Here is a 12,467-nt window from a genome sequence, read left to right as displayed (position 1 = left end):
TTACCTGCACATTAATCTCGATGGTACGATAGCAAAAGCCAATTATTTCTGGAAAGACACCATAATGAAAAAAGTAGCTTAATCAACCTTTAGGTGTTTGAAATGGTTGAACTCCCAGAACTTCCGGTCTACCCAAAGGGCAATTCACTTCTGATACTGCACCAATATAAGCCAATATTGGAGTCGATACGGTATGCCACCTAGGAATACTGCGCGAGTATTATGCACGCTGATATTTGGGTAGATATGACCTCAAATGCGACGAATATGGGGTCTATATCGTCAATACGGTATTTGGTAGTCGGAGTCAGTACATCATGAGATCACATAATTTTGTTACATCCGAATATTTATATTTGTATAACCAAATCCGAAGTAAGATCAGAAAAAACTGTAACAAGTAATTATTAGATTGTTCAGCTTCCTGTACATGAACAACATTTCCATGTCTTAATATGTTTTGGAAAAAATGAAATACACATAGAACTAATTTTATCCCGAGTAACTGACCCCACCGGTTTATAGGTATGTGTTTGGAATTATATAAACACACGTCCGACTGTCAATATGAAGTCGTTACTACCAGCTGGTCTGCAAATGTTTACTTAGACAGCTGCCCACTATAAAGGCAGCATGGTTAAACATTGAAACCCAACATAGGTACCCTTATACCCTTGCCACGTGCGATTTCTGTTTATACGACCGAGAGCCTTCTGGTTTTCCGATCGATTAAATTAGTTGCTTTTCTCACCTTTTCTCACAATATGTCAAACAAAAAAAGACAAAATTGTTAAATACGGTTTCAAGACACCCGTGCAAATGACGTTTAAGAGTATTGATTGTTTTTCAATTGAGCTTTTAGAAAAAATTACAGCACAGTATCATAGTTACCTGCTTGAATTGAAACTGCAAGGCGCGAGAGTCTGCTTTTAATTACCCAACCACCACAACCACGACCGGTGTATGTGTGTGACGCGATGTCGTATTTGCATACCATTCCAAAAGGACTGTGAAACATGCAAATGCAGGTCAATTGCAAACATGGACCAATTTCCGGTCACATGGTCGAGACTGTATTTGTTTGCAAAGAATTCATGTCCTTGGCAAAAATGTAGAGTTTAATTTATCAAATTGTTGGCTTGTAGCATTAACTATAACTGGCTTTAGTTATGAAATATCGTACAGTACTTAGTTTGTCATTTGCTTAAATATGAAATTTCAAGGGAAATTACAATACAAATAATCACAGAAATCAAAACTTTATTTTCATGGCTTTGATTAATGTTTCACATTTGTATTATAATACAAGTCAACATAAAATGTTTTCAATTGATGAAAAAATGCAAACATTAGTTATAATCATATATTAATAACAATGAAAACAAGTAAATTATGTCGTTGCAAATATTTTTTACGTTTATGTCCCTCGGCAATGTCGTTGGGGGGCAAAAAATAAAATAAAAATATAAAAATTTATATTACAAGCTTAGGATTCAACATTTGGATGTAAAAATTGTTTTAAAATGCATTTTACACGCGCCCAGTAGCTTTCCAATCATTGGTTTTTAAAATATCGAGGTATCGACGGATTTTTTTTCACGGAAAAAAAATTGTCGGACTGTACATTGGTATTTCATAAAAACGGAAAAAGCGACATAAACTTTGAAAAATATTTGCATCGGCCTTACATATAAAAATAAATCATAGATCTTCTTAGTAAATGCATCTTTGAATAGGGTTAACAGTCAGTTTAGTTTGTTTTAATTGCAAAATAAAATGTCAGATGCCATACCAAAAGCAATTTACTTTAGTGGGTTACATGATATTCTTGGTACAATGTCATGCTCTCAAGAGGGAAAAAAGTGCATTACTGAAATTCGATTCCCTTCTCATACCAAAATGCTATCGAAAGTTGTCGCTAACTTCTTGCCTGTCCACAACAACACGTGTCAACACTGGGAACAAGCTGTCACGTGCCTTTTCTCACTGGCCAATTTCAAATCTGTTGAAAGTTTAAACAGCTCTGAGCATCGCTGAAGTCACCAGACACCAGCCGAGAAGCATCAACCGACCGTTTTTCGAATTCAAAAGATTTCAAGGAAATGAAAGAAGGGCCGTCGTCTGCTCGGCTGTCGGAAGGCCATCCAACATTCAAATGTTCCCGCGCGATTCGGTGGCTGAACCGGAACCGGGGGAAACAGAACCAGCAGCTCGAAGACAAACCTGATTTTCCATTTTCTCGTAGCTCCTTTCACCTCTTGCCGACGACATGTCTAGTGAGCTGCGAATAATTTAAATTGAAAAATAAAAATAGCACACACAGACATCCCTTTCTCCGACACTCGGTGAATCTGAATCGGAATCTGCTTCTGCCGTTGTTGTTGTTGTTGTATTGTTCGACTCTGGTTCTGATTCTGAGTTTGATGCCGATGCTGATCGTTATCCTCCCTGAGCAATATGCTGATTTTTCTGTCCTATCGAACGACCGACCGGCAGCAGCACTTTGTCCCCAAGGATTGACCTATGATACTCACCCTCTAATGGAAGGAGAAAACATTTCATCGGTAGTTGTGTGGGAAAAAATAACTGCCGATTGCTGCAGGGGATCTGTGTAATTAATGCCGGTTCAAACTTGTACGGTACGTCGTTTTACAAGACAGTAACAACTAAAACAATTACAATAAGTGCATAATGCATACAACAAAACAAAAAATTAAAATATTTTTTTAATTAATTTTTGCATTTTTGTTTTTTTTTTACTTATTTTTTTATATTGCTCAGTAAAATTTTCTAGCTAAATTCCAAAACCAAGTGAGAAAAAATCCCAACAGGAAACATAACTCTCACACCCAAAGTTAAAGAACGAGAGGATAGTCCTCACGAAAAGAAACGTGAGGAAAGTGCTATTTTGCGAGAGTATAGTCCTCTCGCGTGTTCATTCGTTCATTGGAACAGTTCATCCTATGAGTGGCTTATATGGACGACCGCCATTTAGTCACCGAACCATGGTGGCCAAGTTGCAGCGAATGACCGAAAGGTTAAAGCTGCCGGAAATAAAGTAATTAACAACAACAACATGGTGGCCAATACGGCAAAGGCACGGTTCAATATGCCGAAGGTCTTAGGTTCGAGTCTCGGTACCGGTACTTTTTTTTTGATAGATGAACTTTTTTGGAAAATGAACCATGAGTAAAGTACTCTCGGTAATTTCGGGATTTTTCCTCTCCGTCCGCACACAGTACAATTTTACTACCGAATCGTGCTCTTTATCCTCTCGTATGCCGATGCCCAGTTCTGGGTGCACTTCTTCCTCTTTTTTCGCATGACAGTGGCCCGAAACCGTGCCAGCGATTTTTATCTCATAATTGTTATTGCCGAGAACTTATGTTCTCTTCCGGTCCCAGAGTTTGTCGCCTACTTTACACCAGCCTGGGGATGGGGATGCTAAAGCAATCATAAAATATTAACATGCTTTCCAAGCTTTCTGCACTTCCTCGGTGTTCCTTCGAAGAATTGGCTTCGTTGTCCTTGATAGAGCTCAGTTTGAAGTAGGTTAAACAATTGTATTTTTTTTTTTGCAAAATTCTTTGATTTTTTAAGCGCAAAAAGAGAGGGACATTTAAAATAATATAGTAAATAAACTTGTAAAACTCTCTACTTTAATATACTCATTAAGTAACGAAACGACCTTATTTAATTTATAAATTGAAGGATTTCACAATCGGATTTTTGCTGTGTTCTTCATCAACCCTGAGACAATCACTTGCAGCTATGGTAAGGAACAGGGCCGTATCTAAGGGGGGTGTTATGGGTGTTCAACACCCCGATGGAAAAAATTGCCCCGACAAAGACACGGCCGCCATTTTTTATGATTATCAAAGTTTAGACACCCAGTGAAAAACTTCACGCCTTTATAAAAACATTTCAAAAACTTTGATTGTTGACGCCCAGAGAACTCAACTCTTACTAAATACGCACTAGTAATAAAAAAACATTGATCGCTGATGCTAAGAAAAAAAAACTCCACTTTCACTAATGCGCCCTTATACAAATATTTAAAAAAAACTATGTTCGTTGACGCCCAGAGAAAAACTCAACTCTCACTAAATACGCTCTCATACTTTTTTTTTCTGAAAAAAAAATGATCATTGACGCCCAGAGAAAAACTCTGGAGTTTTTTTTGAAAAGGTCCAAAAAACCAAATTTTCAATATTTGCTTTTTGGGTGTTTTGAGAACCGCCTTGAGTCAGGGGTATTCAAAAACACCCAAAAAGCAAAAAAAGGAAATTTGTTTTATAGGACCTTTTAAAAAAAAACTCCAGAACTCAACTCTCACTAGGTACGCCCTCACAAAATATATTTAAAATAAATTTTGATCATTGACGCCTAGAGAAAAACTAATTTCTCACTAAATAGGGTACATTATCCATTAGTGGACCCCTTTCCTATAGTGGACCCTCTGAAGGTTTTTTGATGAAAAATTCAATAAAACTTAAATAAAAGCGTGTTTTTGTCTACAAATCTTTTATTTGGTATGTTCAGCACCATTTAAAACAATGTTAACTGACATTGCCAAAATAAGTGTTTTGAGTTCGACATCTGAAATCAGCAATGGCCACAAGCATTTTCACAACAAAACAGCATTTCCATTTTATGACTGAATTAACTATGCAATCATTTTTTCTCTGATTATTTAACTTCAGTAAGTCAAAATAATGTAAGTTCAAAGAACTTCACTAAAATAAAACGAAGAACTGCTCAATTTCGAACAAAATTAAAGGGGTCCATTATAGGACAACGAAAATCCCAACTTTTCCAAAAGTGGACCCCTGTTATTTTAACTTACAAAAATGAAGAAAACTGTGTATTTAAACAAAAGTTTTTTTAAACATACAATGAATGCTTGTTGTAATCAATCAATATATTATATATATTCTGAAAATATTTTTATAGGATTCCTCGGAAAATTTCACAAAGCATATCAAAAAATTGGCGATGTCGAACCGTACGTTTCCAAGATATGATTTTTGCCTTCCTCACGTTACTGAGGAAAGGCTATAAAATCACTCGAAAAATGAACTTCTCAATTAGACCTCCTAGACCCACCTTCATGTATACCTATCGACTCAGAATCAAATTCTGAGCAAATGTCTGTGTGTGTGGTGGGATGTTGATCAAAAAATTGTCACTCGATTATCTCGACATTGGCTGAACCGATTTTGTCCGTTTTGGCGTCATTCGATCCGTCTTGAGGTCCCATAAGTCGCTATTAAAAATTATGCAGTTTAGTTAAGTACTTCAAAAGTTATGCTAAAAAAACGATTTTAGCAAAAGTCCGGAAGATTGTAAAAAGGGTGGTTTTTGTAAGAAAACCCGTCATGCTATACATTTTCAGAAAGGTATTCAAAAGACCTTTCCAACGCGTCCAAAACATTGAAGATCTGACAACCCTATCAAAAGTTATAAGCACTTAAGTGTTTTTTAAGCACTTTTTGCATTTTGGATAGCACCCTTTAAATGTGAGGAAGGCGCCAACCACCTAAAGGTGGATTAAGTAACGTTTTTGAAAATAAAAACTGAGTTTTTCGACGCGCCACGCGCAAAAACAGAAAAATGACGAAATCGGCCAAAAATCAACTTTTTTTTCACTAAAACTGCGATAACTTAAAAATTTCAGTGATGACCTATACATGTTAGGGTACCAAAAGTTGCGTATTTTAATTACAAAAAATTTGGTATAAAGACAAATTGACAAGGGAAAAAATCGTCAGATTTGATATTTGTGTTTTTTTTAAATAGCTAAAAATTCAGTGAATTTGATGCCAAAACAAATGTCGCTGATCTCTTCGAAAAACTTGTTCCTTAAAACACGAACTATAAGCTCATGTCATTTTTGAAAAATAAAAAAATGGCGAAAAGCAAAACGCATAGATCTTACGAGTTGATTTCCATTTTAAATTGATTTGGCTTGGTGTGCTCGAGGACGTTACCAATCGGGCTCAAGCTGTGTGCAGTAGCCCGGGTCAAAAAAAATTAAAGTTGCTCAAATCAAAAATTATATGAGAAAGAGTACTCAAAATGGAGGCTCAAGCCAAAATAACTCGGAAAATAACTTCAAATTTGGCCTCAAAATTACATTTAGCGTTTTTAAGGTGTTTTTGATAAATTATCCTGCTGAATAAAGTGTTCTAGGAATAACAAAACTACTTTAAAAGCAAAAATTGATGATACCCTCCGACCACGTGGTGGCTGATTGGCATGTGGCGTCCTCTGATCGAGGCAGCCTTCTTAGTGTGCTTTGATTTTCCCCTATACATTTTGCTGGGACCATGAGAATTTCATCGACGCCGGAATGAATCCGGTTCAAGGCAAGACCAGGGGCCTCGGATCGTCTTGAACCCTTCGGAGGAATTGTTCCCCAGACCATACCCTAGGATCCCATGGTATGCAAAAGTCGTCATTTGTTAACAGCTGACTTGTACAGAGAAATTTACCTAAATGCTCCAGTTTTACGGGTTAATTCCCATTTAAACTTGTTCCTGTTCAAGGCAAGCCAGTTTTCAATCAAATGGGCTGAAATTTTGGCCGGAGCCTCCATTTTGAGTACTCTTTCGGGCAATCTTATATAATTTTTGAATTGAGCAACTTTATTTTTTTTTACCCGGGCTAGTGTACAGATAAACTGCCAATAATTGAAAATTTGGCTATAATACCAAATCAAGTCTGGAGTTTTTTTTAAAAAGGTCCTATAAACCAAATTTTCATTTTTTGCTTTTTGGGTGTTTTTGAATACCCCTGACTCAAGGCGGTTCTAAAAACACCCAAAAAGCAAAAATTGAAAATTTGGTTTATAGGACCTTTTCAAAAAAAACTCCAAGTATTCCGAGAAAAACGCGTTTTAGTGTTTGTCACCAAATCTCCGTCAAGGCAATTTTCCATAAGAATGGCATATTAGCCGTTTGGTTTTTCGCATCAGCAGCCAATCTAAAAACTTTTAATGAAATTCAAATTTCAAAAGATGCGTTAGTACATCCTCTACCACCTGGTGCTAATATTAGGATATAAGTGGATATAAGCCGTTTTTCAATGGTGGGCAGTGAATCGATTATTTTTTTTATATTGAGTTTTTGTCCGTCCCCCTCCCTCCTATAAAATTTCCCCGAAAAAAATGGGGACAAAACTGAATTACAGATGATAAAACAAAATAATTGAATAAAAAGGATTGTAATTATTAGTTAATAATCTTTCAATAGAGTAATTTCTATATTTCAAATTATATAATTAGATGCAAGAATAACAGTACTTCCGTGAACTTATTGATATTTCGATATTTTTTAAGCATTACTACAATGTAAAAGCAAAATTTCACGTTTTGTTAAAAAAAGTTTAAAAATGTGTTTTTTTTTAGTTCTTTGATACGCATTTGTTCACTTTATACGCCCTTCTTATCAAACACATACACCTCTAACGTCTTATGGGGGAAAACACCCCCCATTGAAGAATCCTGGATTCGGGCCTGCAAGGAACTATTACTGTACAAAATTACGCTCCCAATTTCTATTATTTTTCTCGAAAAATTCTCACCAGTAACTCTCCTACAACGTTTTTTCCGATCAGAATGGATTATAAGCCACAGCATGATGTTGTCAAAGAAAGACACATAGACACGATGTGTTTTGAAGAACAAACTTAATATTAAAAACTGACTTAATCCACCTATTTGGTTGATGCCTTCCTCACTTTACCTTTACCAACAATGGGTAGTATGAGTGGTTTGGAAACAAATTTCAGCTATCCCGAGATCCCGAGTAAAAAAGTAACTTAATAGAACTAAAATGATAATGAGACAGAGTTGCCAGATCTTCAATGTTGTGAACTCGTTGGAAAGGTCTTTTGATTACCTAACCAACGTTGGATGATGGATCCGGACATCGTTTACATAGATTTAAGTTAGATCCGGCATCAAAAAAGTACATAAATATCCTTGAGTGGTCATAACTCGAAGTTTTGTTGATGCATTTTGGGCCTCAAAATAACCCCCTAAAATTTGGGAGCAATTGGTTACGTCCACAAAAATGATTTTTATCATTTTTATTTTACACTAAACATTTCAAACCAGCACAGTAGTACCAATGTCCGTATATTATGGAATGCAATAGCACCAGCACTTTTTTATCACCTTTACATACAAAACTATTGATGTAAACCTGTTTGCTCACTGTTGACCGAGTTATTTATTAGACCGGTTCTTCGGCTCCTTTAAAAAAAAAACTCCAAAGTTTTTTTTTCACCGTTTTGGCAGTAGTAGCACAATAAAAGAAGAAACCCCCCCATATTTTACATATTTGGAATGGTAATTGTTTTCCTACATAGAAATGCCATGTAGAATATATAGCATTGTACCGGTGCTTACCCTGAAATGAAAATGTAGCGAAACGGGACAACATCGTAAAACTGATAGAACTCATAAATTGAAGCTCCAGCGTGTCCAAAACAAGGTACTCAAAATGGTTTTGAATGTTCCTGGCTGGACAAGATCAAGTGAGGTTCATGAATTAGCAGAAGTAAAAATGTTGGATCAGAAGATTAAAGAAAAATGTTTAAAATTCAGGGAAAAGGTTATGTTTTCTTAACATTTTTTTCCTCATTGTACCTAGTGTTACAAAAATGATAAATCATATATTTTTAAAGTTACAAAAATGAAGAGTGTTTAAATCACGAAAAGTGTAATGTGCAAAGCATTACTTCAAAAACATGATTTTCGGATTATTAGAAAATTAACTCGGCGTAACACAGTGGATCCAGGTGTGACAAAAATCAAAAAATGAAAGTTAAATTTCAGTAGTGTTAGTATTTTTCTATTTTTTCTCATACCTTCAAAAACTTTTTCCCAAATTTTGAGCAAGATTGGATGGAATTTGAATTTTTGGCGGCTTTGAGAGTGCTGACATTTTTGTTATTTCTAGTAACTGAAACTTCAAAATTCGCCAAAAATATTTTTTCTTAAAACTTGCATAACTCAGCCAATTTTTAACCAAATTTGATTCTTCTGGCTGCATTCGAAAGGTATTTAAAAGTTGTTAATTTTACTGTTCATGGAATTTTGATTGACCCCTCCCCCCTTTTTAGCTATTCAAACGAAAGAAAGCATTAACTATTTTCAAGATTTTTTCGAATTTCAACCCTTCAGGAACAATTTTGTACGGGTGTGACCAAAGTCGCGTATGCAGTTTCTGGCGTGAAATTTAATTTACTTTCAGACTGTGTATAGCAAATTTTGCTCATACTTGCTCGAAAGATCAAATTTTGCATGTTTCTAAAAAAAAGTCAATGTGGATCTACTCTACTCTGTTCACGAATCGGATCAAAAAGTCAGATATGGCAATCGCCTTATGATCTTTCTTCATATTATACTGGATTTTGGATTTCTTAGTGTACCAACCCCCCCCCCCCCTCTCCCGCGTCTATTTTATGACTTGGTTAAATATTCCTCTTGGAATGACTGAAAACTTCAACGGCGAAAATACTTTTTATGATAAAATTTCACATGGGCTTGTGTGCTATCTTGTCTGCCTGTGTGGATCAATCGGACCGCACACTGGACTCACAATCCAGAGGTCGCCGGTTCGAATCCCGGGGCGGACGCAAAAAAATTCTAAGTGTAAATATTCGGTGCCCTCTCCCCGTGCCCATACCTTCACACTTAGGAGACCCGGGAGGCGGAGTCTTGTCGCAAAAAGAACGATACACGCCTGTGGATCCGTTGACGAAACCGCAAGGTTTAAGAGGGCCACATTATAAGGTGTTACGTCGATTCCGTTGTGTGCTATCTTTTGACCCGTCTGCTGAAAAAGAAAGGACGTGTCACAAGATAGCACACAAGCTATGATGTGTATCTGCGTGGAGAATTATTGGAACAAAGTGATGTGGGCAGTGATAAACATAGTTAATGAGCAATTGCAAACATTTTAATGAATACCGTCATCAGGGTGACATTGGGTCTGGTGGGTGAGATACAGTCATACAAAATTGCTAACATTTGTATGACCCAATCTCACCCCCAGACCTAATGTCACCCCTGATGACGGTACATACTGTTTTTGGTACGATAGATTTTCTTGTGGGAATCCTAACCATGCAAGATTTTTTTTCAACTGTCCCAAAAAATCTTCCAAAAAGTCTTCCTAAAAGCAGTTTTTACCTTACATATTTTTATGTGCAGCTTAGTACATAAAAAGCAGAGCAGACCTTGGCTCTAGTCATGGATGAAGAGAAGAGGGAAGATGGGAAATAAAAAAAAATCATAACTTTATTCTCAACTTTTTAATTAAAATGTATCACAAATTACTCTGATTAATAATTCTAATCCAAAACAAAAAGTTAATGATTTATTTATTTTGTAGGTTTATCTTTGTTTTGCACCGTAGTATTTGGAGAATATTCGAAAGGGGAACGAGATAAAAACTTGGAATGAAGTTTTCGTTGGCCTCAACAAAAATCTAGAGTTTTTTAAAGGTCCTTTAATGTGTTCCACATGTTTATAGGACCTTTCAAAAAAACTCTAGAAATGTCTTCTGATCTTTTTCTACCTAAACTACAGATACTACTAAAATGTGCACAGTTAAAATGTTATGATAATCTCATCGAAGCCAAATAACACTTTTCCTCAAATACACAAAATTTGGAACATCCTTTTAACTGGACCACCCTAACGTTACTACTGTACTGATCCTGATCAACTTTTCGGAAGATAACAAAGCTGTTATTTAAAAGTGTGGTATCTACGAATTTGGTTTAATAAAATTTCGGTTATGGATCATTGTGATATGGTACCACCCTAACATTTTATTTGTTAAGATTTACACACATACACACACACACACACACACACACACACACACACACACACACACACACACACACACACACACACACACACACATCAAAATTCCAAGCTACTATTGATATAAAAAAAATACAATTTCAGCAATTAAAAAAAATATTTGAAAAATAAATATTTATGAACCACCCTAATGTACTTAGATTTTATTTCATGAAAAAATAAATGTGTTTTTTGAATTCAGCTGCCCAAAATTACCCTAATATGACATATTTGGTAGAATACCTGACATTATTTAATTATGTCACACCTTTGTTCGAAGAGAATCCACTGTGCGTAAGTTCGAGGGTATAAACTAACAAACTGGTGATTAAAAAGTGACTGTTTATTAAAAAGATTCGGTTACATTTTATAGTTCCTTAAATTTAGTACAATTTTTCAATGCTCTCAATCAAGAGATTTCTCTCTTGTTCTAAACCTCTCTCCTGGACTTTTGTCCTTTTCTTCCATACGCGCATAGCTTGTCTATCTCGCTTACACAGCGATCATAGTTCGTTCTATGTTTTGTCCTCTCTATTCTAGTGGCGTCGTTCGCTCAATTTCTACTTTCTCTCTGCTTTGATCGATTAATCCGTTTGCTCGATCGTCCCTTTCACTCTATACGTGCTACTTTGTATTCAGGTGCGCGAACATGCTTTGGATGCTTGTGCTCAAGCTTTGTGCGGACAATACCGTCTTTTCGTGTTTCTGATTCTAGGATCTGATAAACTGGCAGGATATATGGTTATGTCTTCGTTTGAATTTTAACCTTCTGATTTGTACTTCTGAAAAGGGTTTTCTGATGTTCCTAGAAACCTAGCTGCCTTTCTTGTCGATAATGGTTTTCTTGAATTTCGTGTTTCTTACAAGAAATGTAATAAAATAAATCTTTCTTCTAAATTACCCGACACCGCTTGGGAACTTCTTGATTTTCGATGATTGTTGCGTCACAGGATGCGCGAGTAAGTTTTTCTAATAATTGAAACCACTTCGGTTAATTCAACTTCAACTAAATCTGACACCGTCAGCTACAAAAAGCAAACTAAAGCTGAAGAGCCACAGCTGACCACTTATTATGTAAACCAAATTTAATTATTATATGAAAGATTCAATAAAGTATATTTAATAAAAAAAAATCGTGAAACTGAACTTTTACGAGGCACACCAAAACAATCGCTACAGTTTTGCCAGGCTGCTTTTTTAACTTTTGCTCTTCTACACATTATCACAAATTAAAAAAACGAATGTTTTGCTCCTTGAATTGAACGAATCGGTTGAAATTTGAGTTTTTGCCATCCATTTCTTTGCTTGACGGGACAACGAAAGGAGCAGTTTTATGAGAAAAAAAAATCCTCTCCCATTCATTGGCTTGCAGTCCATATTTGGTTAGTATTTTTGCCTTATGAGATTAAAAAAACGCATCTAAAGCATATTGCAATAATTGATTCATAATAAAAATGAAATCTTTCATTTAAAAAATCACACTTCAAATTGAAAAAAGTGGCATTTTGGTGTGGCTTCGCTAAGAATCGGTCATTACTCAATTCCAATTGATACGCCTCTCAGAAGCTGTCATTGAAGTCAAAGT

General features: G+C 35.8%; 1 protein-coding gene across 1 annotated transcript in view; it reads left to right on the top strand.

The window, feature by feature from the left end:
- The window catches only part of LOC6042587 (hemicentin-2), an 89,667-nt gene that overhangs the window by 20,753 nt on the left and 56,447 nt on the right, over positions 1-12,467 (top strand).

This window comes from Culex quinquefasciatus, chromosome 1, assembly GCF_015732765.1.
Source record: "Culex quinquefasciatus strain JHB chromosome 1, VPISU_Cqui_1.0_pri_paternal, whole genome shotgun sequence".
Classification (NCBI taxonomy): Eukaryota; Metazoa; Arthropoda; class Insecta; order Diptera; family Culicidae; genus Culex; species Culex quinquefasciatus.
The sequence above is the reverse complement of the archived record's forward strand: the minus strand, read 5'-3'. Positions and strand labels throughout refer to the sequence as shown.